This window comes from Oryctolagus cuniculus, chromosome 14, assembly GCF_051225735.1.
Source record: "Oryctolagus cuniculus isolate XC-2025 breed Fujian yellow rabbit chromosome 14, ASM5122573v1, whole genome shotgun sequence".
Lineage (NCBI taxonomy): Eukaryota > Metazoa > Chordata > Mammalia > Lagomorpha > Leporidae > Oryctolagus > Oryctolagus cuniculus.
Window position 1 is genome coordinate 57,099,049 of NC_142880.1, and position 22,560 is coordinate 57,121,608.

At 39.1% G+C, this 22,560-nt stretch overlaps 1 long non-coding RNA gene across 12 annotated transcripts in view; it reads right to left on the minus strand.

The window, feature by feature from the left end:
* The window catches only part of LOC149122331 (uncharacterized), a 375,722-nt gene that overhangs the window by 82,457 nt on the left and 270,705 nt on the right, over window positions 1–22,560 (minus strand). The window contains exon 4 of one of the 12 annotated variants that reach the window (XR_016220697.1): window positions 9,464–9,842. The exons of 9 other annotated variants lie outside the window; for them this stretch is intronic. This is a non-coding gene — a long non-coding RNA (uncharacterized LOC149122331). Of the gene's footprint in view, window positions 1–9,463; window positions 9,843–22,560 lie in introns of those variants that run through there. 2 more of the 12 variants (XR_016220695.1, XR_016220699.1) reach the window with 2 other exon arrangements.

A 22,560-nucleotide genomic window follows, 5' to 3' on the forward strand; every position in this document is an offset into this window, starting at 1 on the left:
AATCAGCCCTTAAGGCATGTGGATCTGGCTGAAAAGCCCATGAGAGTATTTCAGGCATGGAAAGCCAAAACACTCTGTCAAAAAAAAAAAAAAAAAAAAAAAACAAACCCTAAATGAAAGATCTCTGCAAGTGAGATCCCAGTGGAAAGAACAGGTCATCAAAGAAGGAGGTACCTTTCTCTGAAGGGTGAAAGGAGGAGAGAACTTCCACTTTGGCCAGCGCTGCATTTCACTAGGCTAATCCTCCGCCTTATGGCACCGGCAAACCAGGTTCTAGTCCCGGTCAGGGCGCCGGATTCTGTCCCGGTTGCCCCTCTTCCAGGCCAGCTCTCTGCTGTGGCCAGGGAGTGCAGTGGAGGATGGCCCAAGTGCTTGGGCCCTGCACCCCATGGGAGACCAGGATAAGTACTTGGCTCCTGCCATTGGATCAGCGCAGTGCGCCGGCCACAGCGCGCCGGCCACGGTGGCCACTGGAGGTTGAACCAATGGCAAAGGAGGACCTTTCTCTCTGTCTCTCTCTCACTGTCCACTCTGCCTGTCAAAAATAAAAATAAAAAAAAATAAGAACTTCCACTTTGACTACGACCTTGTCTAAATATGATCAGAGTCGGTGAACTCAAAAGGCTTCCATAGCCTTGGCAACTCATGACAAGAGCCTAGGGTGATTACTGAGGCCATAAATAAGAGTGTCCTCATGTAGGATCTCTGTCCTTAATGTGCTGTACATTGAGATTTAATGCTATAACTAGTACTCAAACAGTATTTTTCACTTTGTGTTTCTATGTGGGTGCAAACTCTTGAAATCTTTACCTAATATATGCTAAACTGATCTTCTGTATATAAATAGAATTGAAAATGAATCTTGATGTGAATGGAAAGGGGGAGGGAGAGGGAAAGGGGAAGGTTGCAGGTGGGAGGGAAGTTATGGGGGGGAACCTATTGTAATCCATAAGATGTACTTTGGAAATTTATATTCATTAAATAAAAGTTAAAAAAATAGTATTTATAGACAATATGGTTTGTTGTTTGGGAAAAATGAAGGTGATAGTATTTATAGAGTGATTCCATGTTCTACCAAAGGCTAGTCTGCCACTTATCAGCTATGTGAAGTGATCAAATGAACTTTCAGTAATCTTCAATTTCTTAAATAATAAAAAATACTCACCTCATCATCTCTACAGACATTTCTGGAATCACATAAAAATACTTATACACTCAAAAACTCACATATCTCTAAATTAATCCTTACTGATTTATTCACAAATAAGGGATATTTTTATACTTTCACAATATTTCCTTCAGTATGACTTTACACCTTAAACTCAGTATGATCAATATTGTATAGTACTTACTGAGCATGGGTTCACATGCCAAATGTTTGAACCTCACATGCTACTGTGAAAAGTTAAACACAACATCATTTGCTTTCTGGTACAAATAAGCAGAATAAAAGTAAGTGAATTAAATTTTTAAAAGCAATAAACAATTTATTCATTACTCTACTGTTTACATGTTTCAGATGATTAAATTAGGACCCAGCTCAAATCAGTAAGGAAAAATTAAATGATAAAATCATAGTATAGCTAAATTACTAAGGAACTGTTACTTTTATTTTTTTTTAATTTTATTTAATTAATACAAATTTCCAAAGTACATCTTATGGATTACAATGGCTTCCCCCCCCCCATAACTTCCCTCCCACCCACAACCCTCCCCTTTCCCGCTCCCTCTCCCCTTCCATTCACATCAAGATTCATTTTCAATTCTCTTTATATACAGAAGATCAGTTTAGCATATATTAAGATTTCAACAGTTTGAACCACACAGAAACACAAAGTAAAAAATACTGTTTGAGTACTAGTTATAGCATTAAATCTCAATGTACAGCACATTTAGGACAGAGATCCTACATGAGGAATAAGTGCACAGTGACTTCTGTTGTTGACTTAAAAATTGACACTCTTGTTTATGGCCTCAGTAATCACCCTAGGCTCTTGTCATGAGTTGCTAAGGCTATGGAAACCTTTTGAGTTCACCGACTCTGATCATATTTAGACAAGGTCGTAGTCAATGTGGAAGTTCTCTCCTCCTTTCAGAGAAAGGTACCTCCTTCTTTGATGACCTGTTCTTTCCACTGGGATCTCACTTGCAGAGATCTTTCATTTAATCATTTTTTTTTCCCCAGAGTGTCTTGGCTTTCCATGCCTGTAATACTCTCATGGGCTTTTCAGCCAGATCCACATGCCTTAAGGGCTGATTCTGAGGCCAGAGTGCAGTTTAGGACATCCGCCATTCTGAGTCTGCTGTGTATCTCGCTTCCCATGTTGGATCGTTCTCTCCCTTTTTTATTCTATCAGCTAGTATTTGCAGACACTATTCTTGTTTATGTGATCCCTTTGGCTCTTAGTCCTATCATTATGATCAATTGTGAACAGAAATTGATCACCTGGACTAGTGAGATGGCATTGGTACATGCCACCTTGATGGGATTGAATTGGAATCCCTGGTATGTTTCTAACTCTACCATTTGAGGTAAGTCAGCTTGAGCATGTCCCAAGTTGTACTTCCCTTCCCTCTTTTATTCCCACTCTTAAATTTAACAGGGTTCACTTTTCAGTTAAGTTTCAACACTTAAGAATAACTGTATATTAATTACAGAATTCAACCAATAGTATTAAGTAGAACAAACAAACAAAAAACTAAGAGGGGATAACGTATTAAGTTGTTCATCAACAGTCAGGGCAAGGGTTGATCAAGTCACCATTTCTCATAGTGTTCATTTTACTTTAACAGGTTTCCTTTTTGGTGCTTGGTTAGTTTTCACCAATCAGGGAGAACATATGATATTTGTCCTTTTGGGACTGGCTTATTTCACTCAGCATAATGTTTTCCAGATTCCTCCATTTTGTTGCAAATGACCAGATTTCATTGTTTTTGACTGCTGTATAGTATTCTATAGAGTACATATCCCATAATTTCTTTATCCAGTCTACTGTTGATGGGCATTTAGGTTGATTCCAGGTCTCAGCTATTGTGAATTGAGCTGCAATAAAAATTAAAGTGCAGACAGCTTTTTTGTTTCCCAATTTAATTTCCTTTGGGTAAATTCCAAGGACTGGTATGGATGGGTTGAATGGTAGGGTTATATTCAGGTTTCTGAGGAATCTCCAGACAGACTTCCTTAGTGGCTTTACCAGTTTGCATTCTCACCAACAGTGGGTTAGTGTCCCTTTTTCCCCACATCCTCTCCAGCATCTGTTGTTGGTAGATTTCTGAATGTAAGCCCTTCTAACTGGGGTGACGTGGAACCTCATTGTGGTTTTGATTTGCATTTCCCTGATTGCTAGTGACCTTGAACATTTTTTCATGTGCCTGTTGGCCAACTGTTACTTTTATAAAACATTCCTAGACTATGGGGATCAACAGCAAGACAATTTCACTGAATTTAAATGCAAAATGAAATAGTAAAAATTTGACTTTTACTTCTGTTGTTCTTCAAAATTATTATAGTACTTTAATTTTAGAATTCCTGAAGATAAAAGATAGACAATGAATAAATTCTGAGGTCATTTGTGATCAATATACATAGCCTTGGAAACACTGCTGTCCATAACAACTCTAGTGTCAACACACCTTTGCATACCTTTGCAGAAATCATAACACAAATATGATCTCTGTTATGCCAGAAATTTTAATGATGGTTCAATACCAGTTTGGCACAGATCTTCATCTGTTCCTTTTACTAGGCATCAGGTCAGAGCCAAAATTTAGATTGCAACAGGTACTTAGGAAGCGATTTCTCAAAGAAAGATGTCTACAAACTTGTTTACAACATGTTCTTTGTATCTACTTTAAAAGCATGATTTTAGATTCCTGGCTTTAAATTTACAACACCTGTTCCTGATTATAACTTCTTTTGCCATTAAACTTTTAAGTCTTTTAGTGATAGATTTCCCAGGAGTTATTTCATGATAGGGACCCTTTAAGACAACATCTCCATTTCTGAAATTAACACTTTAATTTTGTATATAATTCCTCCTCTCCTGAGTTATCTAAATAATGGAAGCCCATGATTACTTAATTAATATGAGTATAGTATTAGCTATCATTACACTACTCTATTATTTGAGCTGAGAAAATACAGCTGTTGACTCAATCTACAGGTGCAACCTTGTTCTTTTTTCTCTGATACATATAACAGCTGTGCCCTTTAGTTCAACTCCGCACTGTTCAAAGGGGAATCTTCTACAGAATCAGCTCTTGCTGGAGGCCATTGCTTAATTGGCCACCCTCTCATCCAGATCTATCAATTCTCAGACTATACTTCACAGGTGCAGTGACGTGGAGGCATAGCACTAATAACAGAGAGTCTCAGGAAAATGGTTGTGGTTATGATCAAAAGATAAAGAAATATGTTGTTTTCTCTGATCCTATTCTCTGGCAGGTTCAAGCAGAAGAGGCAGTAGAAGTGATCTTAAATGATCCTTAATATTGGATTTTTGCTGCTGCTGCCTCTGCTGTTGGTGATAAGAAGTGACAGTTGTGGTATCAGCAGCATCTTACTCAGTCACACGTTGATAAGTGGAAGATTCTGGAGTTTATTCCTTCAATAGAGATTAATTGAATACCTTCTAGGGGCCAGAATCTCAGCTAGAATTACTACCGGCCATATAACACAGGGATTACCATTGTTCTTTGCAAACCATACCCACCGAAATACACAAAGACAAACTGATCAACATTAAGTAAGAAACAAAGTTAATTGTACTGCTGAAGCCCAGTAAGATAGAGAGGTAAGGGAATATCTGCAAGCTGGAATATCTGGATACTACACCATAATACTATCTGGAATCATGTCATCACTCTCATGATGTGACTTTATGTGTGGGTGAAATTATTTACCACTGACTTAACTTGATAACTGTGATCCCAAATGGCATTTATAAGTAGCATCAGTAAAATGATGGATGGAGCAATCTTCTGAATATTATAATCCATAATTGTAGGTATCTAAAGTAATTGTGGAATTTGAAGTAAATGGACTCTCCTTCTGGAATCAAGGAATGAAGTTATTGAAATATAAGCAACAATTAAAAATGGAATATCATCCCTGTATAAATGTTACAAAGAATAAACTGAAAGAGATGCAAGGAGGAGAGCTGAGTGTAGACAAATGTTCAGTCTTCTCAGAGTAGAAGAATATGCATTTAATTTTAAAGAAAAAGTAGAGATAAAATTAAGGGAAAAATCTATATCTTCGGTTTCTATTTCTTGATTTGAAAGTTCCAAGTTAATACTAGAAGGATCAATTTATTCTAGACAGTGTGCATGGATTTTAGAATAAACTGTACTAAGTAAAAGTGGGATGTTATATCTTAAATCTGTGAAACCTAGCCACAGGCATCTGAGTCTTACATACAACTTGTATACAACTAATCAGGTACGACTTTTCTGGAACAAATGTATTCATTTAATGAGCACATGTACTCATTAAAATGTGTTCACTAATAAATATAATTGTGTACACTGGCTTACTTTAATAAGTAAAACAAACAATTCCTGTCTTCGTGGATATCTTCCAATACAATAAAAAAAGTAAATAGTAAAAATGATGAAAAATAATTCTATATTTTTAAAAATGTGAGTGATAGAAAAGAAATAAGCAGGTTTCTGTGATGAAAATTCTGAATTGAAGGAAGGGGAAGATAGGATAAGAAGACATTTCTCAGGAGGAAATATTTAGTCAAAGAGAAAGAGGTAATTTTGAAAACAGAAGGGAAATTGTGCATGCAAACACCCTAAACAGGCAGCTTTCTGAAGCCCTTGCAGGAAAATTTCATTTTATTTTATTTATTTTTGCAAAGGCTCTGAAGTCATGCAGACCTGGTAGTGTTTGCAGAGCAGACACGAATCCAGTACAATGAAGTGGGAAAACAGCAAGAAGTGAGGGTGTCAAGATTGGCAGGGGCCTATTAGATTCAATAACTCTAGACTAAGTGCAATTGAAGGTACTTTCAATAAATGAAAGGTGGCAATATCAAATGTATGCTACCAAAAGCACTACTCAAAAGGAAGGAAAGTGGTAAAAGGCAGAATCCTCATCAGGGGCTACCACAGTCATCAGAGCAAGAGACAATGAGGGCTGGGTCCAAGTTGAAGGCCCAGAAGTAGTTTTAATGTTTATATTAGAAGCAAAGCCCACAGGACTGGCTCAAAGATTGCATGTGAGGATGCATAAGAGGGGTACCAAGGATTGAGCAAATGGGAGAATGAAAGTGCCATGGAAGGATTCCTTTTCATGGGAGAAAACAAAACTGAGTTTTTAGCCACTGTGGTGGCCTGAATGTATTTCTCCTCCCAAAACGTATATATTGAAATGAAACCCCAGAGGGGATGGCATCAAGAGGTGGGGCTTTGTAGAAATGCTGACATCACTTGAGTGGAGTCCTCATGAATGGGATTCATCCTTATAAAACAACCCTGAAGAAGCTCATAAACAAATTTCAGAGATGTACAGGGGTTAGCAAGTGGTGATCCAGGCTTGACCACTCAGAAATATAAAGGTTGAAGAACCCTCAGTTATTTTGGATTTCCCCTATGATTGTCACATGGCTTCTCAGTGTCAGCCCTCCAATTTTGTTTCAGAAACAGGAAGGCATCACCAGGAGGAAAAGAAGTGTTTTAGGAAAGCAAGAATTTCCCAGATGCTCAGATGTCCACGTTTTTTGATGTTAGGTCAAAGAGTCACATAATCATGGATAAAGCAAAGAAATGCCAGAAAATGCAAGAATTTGACAAGACACTCTGCTGCTGAGGACATAATCATGGAGTAGCTCACGCAGAGGAAAGGATGAAAAGATACTGAATAGGCAATTAGCAGTGGCTGCCTAATGAAGCAACAGAATAATCATCTCGGAGAGAAAGAAAGAATGTGTTGGCAAATTTCAGAAGGATTTTCTGAAACTACTGGGGTCTAGGATGATTAATTTCAAGTAAAGGGTGATGATGATATGTAGAAGTACTTCCACTGAAGCTCCAATTCAGCTCCCGGGTACAGGCACAGACAAGGTGAAGAAATCAGACTGCCAATGGTTAGTACTTTAGAGGCCCAAGAAACAATATTGCTAGAGTATGTTTTAAACGAATAATTGAAAGATTGTGTTGAAGACTGGAAGTAGGGCAAGCAATGTGGGAGCAGTCTTGCAGGGCTGGCAACCCACATGGGTACCAGGCCAAGTTCCAGCTGCTCTACTTCAGATCCAGCTCCCTGCTAATGCACTTGGGAAAGCAGCGGAAGATGGCCCAAGTCCTTGCACCCCTGCACCCACATGGGAGATGCAGAAGAACCTCCTGGTTCCTGGCTTCAGCCTAGCCCAGCCCTGATAGTAGCAGCCATTTGGGGAGTGAACCAGTGGTGGAAGATCCCTCTCCTTTCCACTGTCTCCCCTATCTGTCATTCTTTCTCTCTAGCTTTGCCTTTCAAATAAATAATTTTTTTTAAAGAATGCAAGTAAAACATAAACAGTAAGAAAATAATGGAAAGCAGGTGATGATAGAGGTGCATTTTGAAATATGTTATGCCAAAGGATAAAAGAGAACAAGATATGACTACAGAATAAGATATTTCTGAGATCACTGGGTTAGAGGTCAGAATGTTATTCAATTTATCAATAAATCAATAAATTGTTGTAGTATGATTGCTGAGCAAGGAAGAGGGAGAGAAAATTGTGACTATAGAGAGAGCTGTTTGCAATTCTGATTTTGGAGGTCAGGATTGAGAATATGGAGATGAGTGACTAAAACAAAACTAACAAAATGGTCACGAGAAAAAAAGACCATGAATTTAGATTCCAGGATTTAAAAGAGTAGTGATACACAGAGATTAAGAGACCAACAAAAAGTATGACAGTTGTTGGACTGAAATAGAAAAATGTGAACTGGAGCCTATGAGGTTGAAGGAATAATGGGAATCTCTAGAATGTTTGCAGAGAGCAGTAATGAATAAGGGACAGTGCAGAATTTTTACAAGAAAGGAGAAGAAATGGTCTGGACACATATCAGGAGCTAAGAACATACTACATCTTCCATCTTGTAGCTGTACATGGGGCATAGGAGAGAATACAACTAAGAGCATACTTTTAAAAGATCATGGAAAAATGTAAGTTGAGTATTGTGGCAGTGTATTAAGCTGCTGCTTGGGACAGGGGCGTTCCATATCGGAGTCCCTGGATACTCCACTCATATTTGAGTCCTGAGTATTCCACTTTTGATTCAGTTTCTTGCTAAAGCACATCCTGAGAGTCAGCAGATGATGACTTACGTAGTTGAGTCCTTGACACCAGATGAGGTTCCAGGCTCCTGGCTTCAGCCTGCTGCAGCCCTGGCTGTTGCAGGAATTTGTGCATTTGGGCATTTGGGGAGTGAACCAGTAGATGAAAAATTTCCTTCTCCCTCTCCCTCCCTCTCTTACTCTCTTTCTTCTCCCACTTCCTCTTCTCTCTCCCTGTGTTGCTGTTTCCAGTAAATAAAAATAAACAAACATGTTTAAGTTTGTGAAAAATGAAATTAAAAGGAAAGTTTATTTTTTATGCAAAATTAAAATCCATGCAGGGTTTTTCAGTAAAGTTCATGAAAAACACATACTATGAAAAACCTATACATAAATTTCAAAAATTTTTGTACTAAAATAAGCATATCTTTTAATTCCATTTTCCAAAAACTCTTTGAAGTACCCTCATAAAACCTTCACAGAGATAGAATCTGTAGAAGCAGTTTCCTCAGGGAATTCTCTTCTCTTTTAAAGCTAAGATATGAAGAGAAAGTTCTCAGAGAAGGTTAAGGCTATAAGAGACTTTGTTGATTACAGAAATAGAGACTCAGTCAAATATTATAAATGAGGGGCCAGCATTGTGGCACACTGGGTTAGGCAGTTGCTTCTGATGATGGCATCCCATATTGCAGTTGCAGTTCAAATCCCAGCTTCTGACCCAGCTCCCTGCTAATTTGCCTGGGAAGGCTGTGGAAGATGGCCCAAGTACTTGTTTCTGCCACCCTTGAGGGAGATCCAGATGGAATCTCTGGCTCTTGGCTTCAGCTTGGCCCAACCCTAGCTACTACAGCCATCTGGGGAGTGAACCAGCAGATGGAAGATCTGTGTGTGTATGTTTGTTTGTGTCTTTGTTACTTTGCCTTTCAAATAAATCAATAAACAAATCTTTTTAAAAATTAGAAATTACTTAACTATTACTTTATTAGTTATAAACATATTTAAGAAGAAAAAAGCTGAGAGATTTATTTAAATAAATATCAGCACTTAAGAAGTAAATTATACACATATTTAATTACTGAATTATTTAATAAACATATACAAAGTTCAGCTTCCTTTTCAAACCTTAAAAAATACTTTAGTAGCCCTCATCTGTTCTTTTTAACTTTTGAGAGACTGAATAACACTGAAAAATTTTGATCAGGCAGTACTTTCAGGAAACCACTTGAATGGCATACATTAAATTTCCTTAGATCGATTATTCAAAAAATGAAGGGGTGGGCGTTTGGCTCAATGGTTGATGCTGCTTGGAATAACTGCATCCTATGCTAGAGCACCTGGCTTCCAGAACCAGCAGTTCTTTGGATTCCAGCTTCTTGCTCTGCAGAACGTGGGAGGCAGCAGATGATGGCCCAAGTGCTTGCACCTATGTGGGAGACCCTGATTGAGTTCTGGGCCCCTGGCTTCAGCCTGGCCCAGCTCTCGCTGTTGTGAGCATTTGGGGAGTGAACTAAGGGATGGAAGATCTTCTCTCTCTCTCTCTCTGTCTCTTTCGCTGTATCTCTATACCTCTTCCCTAAAATAAAATGGAAACAAATAATTTAAAAAAAATTTTTAAAGGTACATTAATATTCTGTTATGTTCTATGAACTATATTAGATTCTTGAAGTATATACATGAATAAAACAATATTCTTGTGTTCATAGTGCTTACATCCTACAGATTATAAAACAATAACCACAAATAAATTCATGAATTATGTTACACATTAAAAAAGGTAAAACAGAAAAACAGACACAGAAAAGCAAACAGAGATCCACAGTAACGGACTGCAAATTTAAATGTGGTGTTTAAGTAGACTTCAATAAAGAAGTAACAAAGCCCTGAAGGAGTTGACAAAACGAGGAAAATACATATAAGGAAGCGGTCCAGATGAGGAGGGAGGCAGGACAGAGTGGGGTCGATGCACTGGGGGAGAATGAGAAGCCAGTGTGTCTGGGCAGAGAGACTGAGGAAGGATCAACAGAAGATTCAGCAGGACAGACACCAGAGCCACATTGCACTGGGCCTTTGAAGACAGGATTTTATTCTCAATAGAGTGGGAGATTTGGGGGAGAGAACTGAGATGGTTTGACTGGGTGTTATGCTGAAATGATAGAGACTCAAGCACAGACTTACAGAAATTAGTAGGCATGGAAGTAATTCAATGACAGTTTTTAAAAAGGATGGTGGCATTAAGTGGAATGCAAATTGCCCACATTCTGGATCTACTTGGAAGGTACAGCCAGGAGATCCCCAGGAATTTGAATGTGGATGTAAAATATGAAGGAGAAATAGGTGATTCTGACGTTCCACATCTCACATACAAGAATGGAAATATCACCAAGCATAGATACAAACACACTGGCCACAGAGATCAGATACTTTATATTGTACATATTGAGTCTGAGACATTTCTTAGACATCTAAGTGTAGACAGTTTACTTTTCCTTTTAAAATGAGTAGGAGCCAGCACTGTGGCAAGTGAGTTAAGCCATCACCTGCAGTGCCAGCATCCCACATGGGTGGCAGTTCGAGACCAGGCTGCACCACTTGTCATCTAGCTCTCTGATACAGCCTGGGAAAGCAGAAGATGGCCCAAATCCTTGGGCCCCTGCATCCACGTGGGAGACCTGGAGGAAACTCCTGGCTCCTGGCTTCAGATCGGTGCAGCTCCAGCCGTTGCGGCCAATTTGGGAGTGAACCAGTGGATGAGACCTCTCTCTCTCTCTGCCTCTCCTTCTCTCTGTGTGTAACTCTGACTTTCAAATAAACAAATAAATCATTTAAAAAATGAAAAAAATTAAAAAATAAAAAATAAAAATGAGTACCTATCTGCTAGTATTAGGCACAGAAGATTCAAAGATGGTACAAAACACGGGGCTCATGCTTCCTTAAAGCAGATGTCAACAAAATTCTATAAGTGACCTGATAGCAAATATTTTAACAATCCTTTATATCTCCTTCAGAACTACTATATCACAACAGAACAAGAGCAACCATATACAATACATAAATCATTTATCATGGCTGTGTCCCAAAAAAGCTTTACTTAGAAAATCAGAAAATGGGCCCAATTTTACCTGCAGGCTGTAGTTTGTAGCTGCTGCTTTAAATAGAAATTTAAGAGAAAACTTTGACTCTCTAATATTTTCCCAGATTGTGGATATATATCTCTAGTTGTACCCAAAGCTATTTTAAGTGATACATAGATAAGACATTAAATAGCCTTCCATAGCAAAGTGATATTTTGTTTAATAGTATTATTCTTTAATAGCCCTCTATCAGATTATTGATTGTATCACTGAAAATGGTTAATTTGGTACAAATATGACCTATACCAGCTTGATACTCGATAATCTCCCTTTGAAATATAAACATAGGGGTTGGTGCTGTGGTGCAGTGGGGTAAGCCATCATCTGCAGTGCAAGCATTACATATGGGCACAGGTTCGAGTCCTAGTTGCTGCACTTCAGATCCAGCTCCCTGCTAATGCACCTGAGAAAGCAATGGATGATGGTCCAAGTCCTTGGGCCCCTATACTCACATGGGAGTTGCAAAAGAAGCTCCTGGCTCCTGGCTTTGGCCTGGCCCAGCCTTGGTTGTTGTGGCCATCTGGGGAGTGAGCTAGCAGATGGAGCATCTCCCTCTCTCTCTCTCTCTGTCTCACCTCTAACACTGTCTTTCAAATAAATAATTATTTGATAAAATATCTATACACACACACACACATATATATGAACAGAAAGTATTTGGTTTTAAAGATTTATTCAAGCTAGAAATGTAGCCAGAGTTTAATAATGATTTGCTAAATCTACTTGTCAGGTTTCTAGTATCAGTAATTATTTCCGCTATCTAAAGTGATATGATGTATCCACCTTAAATAGATTTAACTAGGAGTGAGTGTTTGGTTCAGCAGTTAAGATACTACCTGGCTGTCCACATCCCCCACATGAGTGCATGGTTTAAGCCCAGGCTCCATTTCTGATCCAGCTTCCTATGAATGGAAATCTTGGGAGACAGTGGGTGATGGCTCAAGTACTTGATTCTTTGTCACCAACACAGGAGGCTTGGATTGGATTCTAGGCTCCAAAAATCAATTATCATGGTTGTGGGCATTTGGAGAGTGAACTAGCACAAGGAAGATTCCTCTCACTCTCTGTCTCTGTTTCTCTGCCTTTCAAGTAAAGTGAAAATAAATAAATAAAAAGGTTAATAGACAACTAAAAATTGTGAGTAATTTTATGAAAAAGTAAAGCACAGTGGAGGTGGCATTTACATGTAATAAGTATATTAAAGCGGGTCGGTGAAGCTCTCTTGCGATGCAACCCGTTCAATGCAAAAGGGGAGAAAGAGGCAGATTGGTCCCTTGGAGTTTTCTTTGTTCCCACAGCAAGCAACTGACAGAACTAAATTTAGAAGCCCTGCATCTCACCCAGTACTTTATCCACATCACCAAAATGGCCTGGTTTCCTTATGCTGGAATGAAATTGTACCATTATTAATTAGCTGCTTGCCTAGAAAAACCACTGTTAACCTCAAACTGCCATTTCCTTATTAGGTCATACACATAGGAGACAATAGAAAGAGTAACGGTTTCTTTTCCTTGCAAACGAACAGTGTGTCTGGAGGTGGATGTGCCAGGAAGCAAAGGAAGCTGAAGCTGTCAGGTCTCTCACTTTTCAAGGCCCTAGCAATTTCTTCAGTTGGCTTTTAAAAAAAAATATTTACTTAATTATGTGAAAAGGCAGAGTGACACAGAGAAAAGGAGAGACAAAGAGACCTCCTATTTGCTGGTTCACTCCTCAAGTGACCACAACAGCCAGAACTGGACCAGGCCAAAGCCAAGAATCAGGAACTCCTTCCAGGTCTCTCATACAGGTGTCAAGGGCCCAAGCAGTTAGTCTACTGGTTGCCCTCCCAGGTGCATAACAGGAAGCTAAATCAGAAGCAGAGTAGCTAGGACTACAACTAGCATTCCAATATGAGATGCTGGCATCACATCAGTGGTTAAACCTGCTGTACCACAATGCCAGCCCAAGTTTGTAATATGTTTTGCAGAAATATTTGTGTACATGTCTTCTTACACAATGCCTTCCAAACTGCATAGGCGGGCCGGCACCATGGCTCACTTGGCTAATCCTCCACCTGTGGCGCCGGCACCCCTGGTTCTAGTCCTGGTTGGGGCGCTGGATTCTGTCCCAGTTGCTTCTCTTCCAGGCCAGCTCTCTGCTGTGGCCCGGGAGGGCAGTGGAGGATGGCCCAAGTGCTTGGGTCCCTGCACCCACTTGGAGGAGGCACCCGGCTCCTGGCTTCAGATCAGTGCAGCGTTGGCCGTGGTAGCCATTAGGGGAATGCACCAACGGAAGGAAGACCTTTCTCTGTCTGTCCCTCTCACTGTCTATAACTCTCTCTCTCTATCTCTCTCACTGTCTAACTTTGCCTGGAAAAAAAAAAAACTGCATAGGCTTCATATTCCACAAAAAAACAGATCCACTTTCCAGTGTACCCATTCCTATGATAATTTCATTGCAACTTCAAAGAAAAAGTGATTTTTGTCAGCCAAATAATAAACCTCTCCTTATCTATTGTTTTTCAGAAATTTTTAAATGTTGGGATCCCTAACAGATATCAAAATCTCCTTAGGAACAAGGAATTCAGAGTGAATATTTACGAGCAGGGATGCCCACACCAAGGCCTTACCTATTTCCAATTCCAGCTTCCTGCTAATGCACACCCGGGGAGGCAGGAGGGGCTGGCTAAGTATTTGGGTCCCTACTATCCATGTGGAAGAGCCAGATTGAGTTCTAGGCTCTGATTCAGCCTGGCTCAGCCCTAGCTATTGTGGGCATTTTGGGGGAAGAACCCACAGATGGAAGATTTCTCTCTTGCCTTTCTCTTTCCCTCTGCTTTTACAATATAAATAAAATAGGAAATTCAACTTGGCTCGAACACTGTTTATGTTTTTCTGGAATTTCTTCTTCCAGATTTCCAGGTAGCTCCCTGTACTGCTTCTTGGCTTCATGCCACTCTCTGCTCAAATGTCACACCATGAAGAGCCCTGTTTCGATGCGGTGTATAAAGTACTGTTGCCCAATCTTGTCCCCATATCAAGCATTACTTTTTGTTATTAAATTTATGACCACTGACACATTTCATATTATTTGTTTATCCATGTATTGTGTCTCTCCCCCATCTCAGTGAAAACTCCATGAAAGAGCAGTCTTCATCGGTTTTAGATAAAACAATAGAATAGAATATTGCTATCACACCACTGTATAGAACAGTGCCCTTTACACAATAGAATATCAATAGAAAATTGTGCAGCAGATGAATATTTACAGAACATCCACTCTGGTCAGGACTGCATGAAGTACTGGGGGGTGTCTTCAGGGGTAGCCTCATCACAGATATTTACAACTAACTTCTAGTGCCACAAATACTCAAACACAAATACAGGTGCTAATGGAGTGTGCGGCAAGAGCATCAGCTTACCCTTTGGGACCACCAAATTCTCTCTGAGACAGCCATGTGTCTTTTACCTACCTCCAGAAGTCAATGTCTAGCACATGGTCATTACACACAAGGCAAGGAAGACAGGAGCACTTAGCTCTCATATCAATTCCTTATAAACAGAAACTTTTCTTAAGAGTTAGAAAAATGCCGCCACACCAAGTGTGCTGCCTCAGAACAGGCTGAATTTTTCACATGATGAGAAATATTCAGACAAATTGTTGAATTGGCTAATGCAATGAATAAAGGGTTAGATTATTTGGACTTCAATTTTTTTATTAACTCAAGGAGTCTATATTTCTTACTTTATTCTTTCAATACATAAACATTTATTAAGCACCTATAAAACTGCAGACACTGAAAAGCTGAAATTAGAGTAGTATCTTGTGAATAAAGCATGTCTTAATGGAACTTAGTTCTTTCTCTTATGCCTTACTTCAGCTCACAGACAACTGCCAACCAATCAGCATTAAATCAAAGCCTCCTATATCCCTGACCCTGAATTTATTTCCCAGGATGAATCAACTCCACCCTATGATGTGATTCTGTGTATTTCTCAGAAACACACGGGCAAGAATATGCCTCTATATTGTTATAAACCTTCCCAGTCTCTGTAGGCCCTTTACTTGTACAGAAAAACGTATCACTCTGGGGGCTCTAGTCTGTGCTAGTGCCAGAACCAAATTTGGACATCCCTTATAAGACGTAGATACTGGAACTGTGTTGGGGATAAAATGCTTCCTCATGTAAAATGAGCATCTATTGCAAGCTCCTAACCTGCACATTTCCTGGGTCCTCTGCCTCCATGACCAAGAAACAAGGATTCCACCTCAATTTTTGGTTTCAGTTCTACCTCCTATTCATACGATAACTCTGCTGTGGGCTCCAGCCTTCTTGATGAGGGCTCTTACCCAGTGTCTAACCCTTGCCAGCTAGCATCCAAGGTAGGCTGGACTCCTGGATCCCAATTTCCATACTCACAGCTGCTGGATTTGGACTCTATCTAAGGAGGGCTGAGATAAGCCTGTGCAGTGGGTATCTACAGATGAGAGCTCAACTGGACAGAATTGTGACCTGGAACATATCCAAACTGAGCCAGAGGGGCCAGTGAGAGTGAAGGGGAAGAGGTGAAAACTGGGGCCAAAAACGGCAAGAAAAATAGAGGCATTTGGGAGCTAATTAGGTACCAGGAAATGAGGCGGGAGGAAAAGTCATGTGGGGAAATAGAGTGAGAGAAAACAAGGCCTTTGCCATAATGAGGGCTGGTGTTCCCAGTTTGTCTATTGATGGGTGCCAGTTTCACGGCTCATTGGTGGTTTAGCAGAGGATGTGAGGCAAACAGCTTGTCTTGTTCCAAAGTAGATTGATCATCCCCAAACAAAAAACTGACATCTGTGATCAGGGAACATCACAACTGTCTGATAAACCTACTTACCTTTCCCCTTAGATATCAAAACCCAATTCTAAACATGCACATGTTCATCACACTCTACCCCTTAGCCCACTGAGTTTATTTGGTTGTTCTGGTCAGAGAAAGTCATGCTGCTGGGCCAGTTTGTGCAGACTTGATCTCAGCTTGCTCCTCTTCCTTATATGTTTGCTACTGAAAACCCATGTGCCTGGGGACCAAGCCTACACAATAGGACAACATATTTTACCCTATCCACTCAAAAGTCTCCTGTCTTTGTGCTTCTCTTCTGCTTTCATGACCTAACTCAAATTTTGTCTTCTCCATGTATCATAAGTCACTATAACCGTGTACAGGTGACCTCTCCATCTACTGAAAATAATAATCCTATCCTGAAATATCCATTAAGTTTCTTAACAATTATATAGTACCTACCATGTGCCAGGAGCTAAGTGTGCTGTAAATAATAGCCCATTTAATGAGTTAAGCATTATTGAAATTCACACTTTGCATGAAAACTGAGTCAAAGAAAGCTTAAATACCTTGCCAAAACCCTCAGTTAGTAAGATCCAGGGCCAAATTTCAACTGAGCCCATCTCACTATAGCAACCATGCCTTTAACTACCTAATATTCTAGGTCACTTTTCATTTTGGATTGTAGACTAAACAATTTACAAATACACAAAAAGTAAACACTAGATTTGCAGCTTTTGGCTTAACTTGTTATGCCACAGCGCTGGCCCCCATTGCAGCTTTTGAAAGTATGGATTGCCGCTGGTGCTGTGGCAGAGCGGGTAAAGCAACCTCCTGCAGTGCTGGCATCCCATATGGGTGCCACTTTGCATCCTGGCTGCTCCACTTCCAACCCAGCTCTCTGCTATAGCCTGAGAAAGCAGAAGAAGATGGCCCAAGTCCTTGGGCCTCTGTACCCATGTGGGAGACCCAGAAGAAGCTCCTGGCTTCTGGCTTCTGGCTTCAGATAGGTGCAGCTCCGTCCATTGAGGTCATCTGGGAAATGAACCAGCAGATGGAAGATTCACTCTCTCTCTCTCCCTCTTTCTCTCTCTCTTTCTGCCTCTCTGTAACTCTGCCTTTCAAATAAATAAATCTTTAAAAAAAAGTATGGATTGCGTATTTGTCTTTCATTGACACTTTATACAAATAATACATAAACATAACACATGTGACTATCTCCATGTGCACATAGTCTTTATATACATGTATATATGTTTTATACATACAAAACATCAACAAATATTTACTGGCTATGGTGATATTGAAAATAATATCTATGAAATTAAAGAGTTTAAATTCTATTGTTTAATTACCAGTTACTGCAATCAAAAATAAGATGACTCTAATCTATTTTTCTATGAAGCATCCAGATAATTTTCACAAGCCACCTTCTATTTATACAGGCATCTTTTTAGTCCATTTGCTAGCACTTTGGGATGATTCATCCATTAAAATTGCCATACAAAATGAAATTTGATATCTTTTCCACTTGACAGTAAAGCTTATATAAATAAACCATATTTCCCTTAAACAGACAGAGGCCTAGCTTTGATTAACCCATGAATTAGGGGACATACAGTTTTTACCTCCACATTAGTGGCCACTCTCGTGATTTCCAGAAGCTTGTCCATTGCTCTTGATAGTGTGAATAAGGACAAGCATACAAAATCACTTGACAAAGATGGATAAAAGCTCTCCTAGCAAAGTGTCAAAGAATAGATTGAGTTTTCCTTCATGAAAATTGTAGAAGGAAATTATAAGCAATAGGCAATTTTCAGGTTGTCAAATATCCATAATCACTATGATTTCTAAATTTAATACAATGTAGCTGTGATTATATTGCTTTGCTGCCTACAAACCTCATAGATTTTTGCTTAAACATGCATTTTACATTTATGAAAATGCACTAGAAATGATGCAGTCAAATTTCAAAATTAGTTATTTTAACTTCTAATACATAGTTTCCATTCCCTTTAACATGGCTATTATAAGGCTATTATAAGGATTTTTCCCTTATTACCAAAGCTAAAATATTTAAACATCTGAAAGAAATACACAAATGTTTCTATATAAAAAGAAACAGTGTTCTTTGGAAAACATGAATTATATAAACTATAATTAGAGCTTCAAAATTGAAAGTGTTTAAGATTACAAATTACTGTGTTAAAAGATACTGAAACATTCAAGGGGGAAAATTAAATGCCAACTAACTAAATTAATTCTCTCACATCCCAAGCTGTTCTCTCTCCTCATGTACTTCCTCTTCCATCATTGATGATCATTTGACATTAGAACCAATTTCTACAATGAATTCATATTATAATATATTCAAGTTTGATTTTCCTGATTCTCTTACCATTATAGGTGGCATTTTCTACTTGAAAGTATAGTTTCTATTAGTAATCTTCAACTTAACATTGTCTATTAGAAAAACTAAACATATAAATAATACAAACTGATTCCTACATTTTCAAGCTAAATTATAAATAACATGTTCATTTGTGAGGAGGATGATGATGATGATGAAGATGATGGTTTGAGAGGAAGAAAGCAAGAGAAACAGAGAAAGAAATCCTTCCATTTGCTGGTTCACTTCCCATATGCCCACAGCTGCAACCCAGAGAGATGGAGCTAGTTTTCCCAGTGAGTGGCATAGACCAAAGTAAAGCCTTCACTGATGCCTCCTAGGATCTGCATTAAACAGGGAGCAGGAATCAAGCAGCTGGTAATCAAACTCATGCAGTCAGATATGGGATGTATATGCATTAACTGGAACTCAAAATTGCTAGGTAAAGTGTATGGCATATTTTTTTTTAATTTCAGAGAGAAAGAAACAGGAGTACTTTTTTTTAAACAAAATGGGCTTTGTGCATTTTTAAGAACATATCATAGAGATTTAGAAATTAAATAAATTTTATTAATCTAGGTTTATACTACTTAAATATACCTGGAGGTATAGGGATAGGGATAGGAATAGAATGGGGCTTGAACTTTCTAAAAGCGTAACTCTAAATATAAGCAATGAGCACTTAAATAACTGCCAAATTATTACTTATTTGGGGGGGCTTACTGGTCTGTTTTTTTTTTTTTAATCTAATTTCAATTCTATTTCAGAGTAAATCTTTGAGTAGTTTAAAAAATTCAGGGGAGGGTATTTGGCCTAGTGGACAGAACATCAGTTAGGACATTCATGTACCACATCAGCATACCGGGGTTCAACTCCCAGCTCCACTCCAATTCCAGCTTCCTACTGCTGCAGACCCTGGAAGGCATCAAGTAATGACTCAAATAGTTGAGTCTTTGCCACCCATGTGGGAGATCTGGAGTGAGGTCCTAGCTTCTGACTTTGGCTTGGCCCCATTCCAGCTGTTTTGGGCACCTGGGGAGTGAATCTGTGGATGTTAGTGTGTTCTCTCTCCCTCTCTCTTGCTGTCATTCTCTCTGCTTCTGAATGAAGAATTAGAAACAAGTTTTAAAATCCAGAAATGATTGAAAGTTCTATATACACACAGCATAGTCAAATGACTATACAGTTTATAATTTTGGTTTGGGACTATAAGATTAGGACCACTACACTGATTTATAAGAAATATAAGTATATATGTATACTTCATATTTAAAGAGCACAAAAGTTCATTTAATTCACTTATACTTTCAAAATATACTTAAAGGAAAAAATAATGACTAAATTTCAGAAATAAAGATATGTGACTAGATTTTTCCAAATTAAAATTGATGCAACCTTGAATTCCTGATGTCCTTCCAATCAGATGCTTTTGAAATCTATTATGAGCCCATTGTAAACATTTGTCACAATGTTATGTCACAGGTGCCATTAAGCCCGGATTCTCCATTAATATCATATCCCCCAAATACGTGTTTTGATCCAATACTAGAGCAATAGTGTCTGAATATGAATGCCCCGTTTAACCAATGGGAAAATCCCTTTTGCAAATTGAGAAGAACATCTTCTTTAGAGGTGAATGGAATAGGGCTGAAAAAATAACAGCAGAAACAACAGCCAATTCCAATTGGTTCCGATTATACAACTGTGAATGAAAAATTAAAGTTGAAAAAGCATTCTGCTCAATGGCGACTAAAACTGTTGTTCCCAGATCAGCTGAAGACAAAAGCAGAGCTTTCAAACAGAAATTTTAAACAAGTGGTATCCAGACCATGAGGTATTCTTTCAAAGAATTGTAAGTGACAAAACCAGGCTTTACCAGTATGCTCTTGAAGACAAAACCCAGTCCAAGGAATGCTCACCAAAAGTAGAAGCTGTCCAGTCAATACAAAAACAGAACAGTCAAGAGCATAGTCACGGTAAGCTTTTTGAAATGCTCAAATCATTTTGCATACTGACTTTCTGGAGTGTCAAAGCATAATAACACCTGCCTACCAGGACAGTGTTTAGAGAACGTAGCCAAACTTTTAGTGGGGAAAATCACCTTGGAAACTTCCACCAGGGAGTCCTTCTTTACCACAGTAATGATCTTATTCATTGCTCTCATCAAACAAGGGAAATGAGAATTTTGATGAGAAATCACTAGGCATCCACCTTTCAGTCTGATTTGACTGATGCTTTTTGTTTCCTAATCTTAAAAAATCTTTAAAGGGCATCCATTTGCTTCAATTTTTAATGTAAAAGGAAATTTTTTGGTGTGGTCGGACACTCAGCTTTTTTTTCTTTTTTTGTAACAGACTAAATGGCAAATATCATCACTTAAAATAGTGTCTTAAACTTGATAGAGTTTATGGGAGCCGGCGCCATGGCTCACTTGGTTAATCCTCCACCTGCAGCACCAGCATCCCATATGGGCGCCGGGTTCTACTCCTGGCTGCTCCTCTTCCAGTCCAGCTCTCTGCTGTGGCCCGGGAGGACAGTGGAGGATGGCCCAGGTGCTGTGGGCCCCTGCACCTGCATGGGAGACCAGGAGGACGCACCTGGCTCCTGGCTTCCAATTGGTGCAACGCCAATTTGGGGAGTGAACCAATGGAAGGAAAATCTTTCTGTCTCTCTCTCTCACTGTCTGTAACTCTACCTATCAAATAAATAAATAAAATCTTTAAAAAAAACTTGATGGAATTTACAGTGATAAATAAAATTTTTATTTTTGTACTTTAATTCAATTTTCCCAAGAATTTATTGTTCTTTGTATTTTCATGGCATATTTTTCATCTCTGAACTTAATTTATTTCTTATTTATTGATTTTTATGTATTTATTGTATTTGAAAGGCAAGAACAGGGGCAGAAAGAAATTTTCCATCTGCTGATTCACTCCACCAAATTTGTCTTCTCCTTTCTCCATCTTTGGGGACCTCAAAATTCAAATACTTAATTCATTAACGGTTTCAAGGGCTATATTCCTTCTTTTCTCCTTTTCATTTCTGACTGGGATAGTTCATAGATTCTGCCTTCAATTTCAGATAGTCTTCATTCTGCTTCACCCATTGTGTCATTGTTGTGGCTTTTAACTGCATTTTCATGTGACTTACTAAGTTCTTCATTTCCAAGATTTCTGTGGGTTTTTTTTAAGTTTTCTTTGTTGAATTTCAGATTCATATTTGAACTCCTTTCTTAATTTTATTAAACTATCTGAATTTTCTCGTATTTTGTGAGTTTTCATCTAATCAGTCTTTTGAATTCTTTACCAGGTATTCCACGAATCTTTCCTTTGGTGTCTGTTGCTAGAGATACTGACTTCCTTTGAAGGCATCCTGCAACCTTGAGACTTGTACATCAGAAGGATCAGTTTTCTCTATCACTTTTATAAGGTGGTTTTCACAGTAAATGGCATTTTTCTAAAGATGTGAGTTAAGGTGTTTGTTTGGTGGCCTTCTTTTGCTGTATTAGGTTGGGTTCCAATCGGATGCTTTAATGTAGTATTCTTTGGGTGTACTGTATATGCTTGTGGTTCTGAGAGCCCTTGTGACTCTAGGAACCACATAAGAGAAGGAGTATTCTAGTATCGCAGGCAGATGGGGGTAAATACAGCAATGGTGTTGAAATATGCACTACATGGGCCGGCACCACAGCTCAACAGGCTAATCCTCTGCCTGCGGCGCCGACACACTGGGTTCTAGTCCCAGTCGGGGTGCCGGATTCTGTCCCGGTTGTACCTTTTCCAGTCCAGCTCTCTGCTGGGGCCGGGAAGTGCAGTGGAGGGTGGCCCAAGTCCTTGGGCCCTGCAACCACATGGGAGACCAGGAGAAGCACCTGGCTCCTGGCTTTGGATCCTCGCAGTGCACCGGCCACAGCACACCAGCCGCAGCAGCCATTGGGGGGTGAACCAATGGAAAAGGAAGACCTTTCTCTCT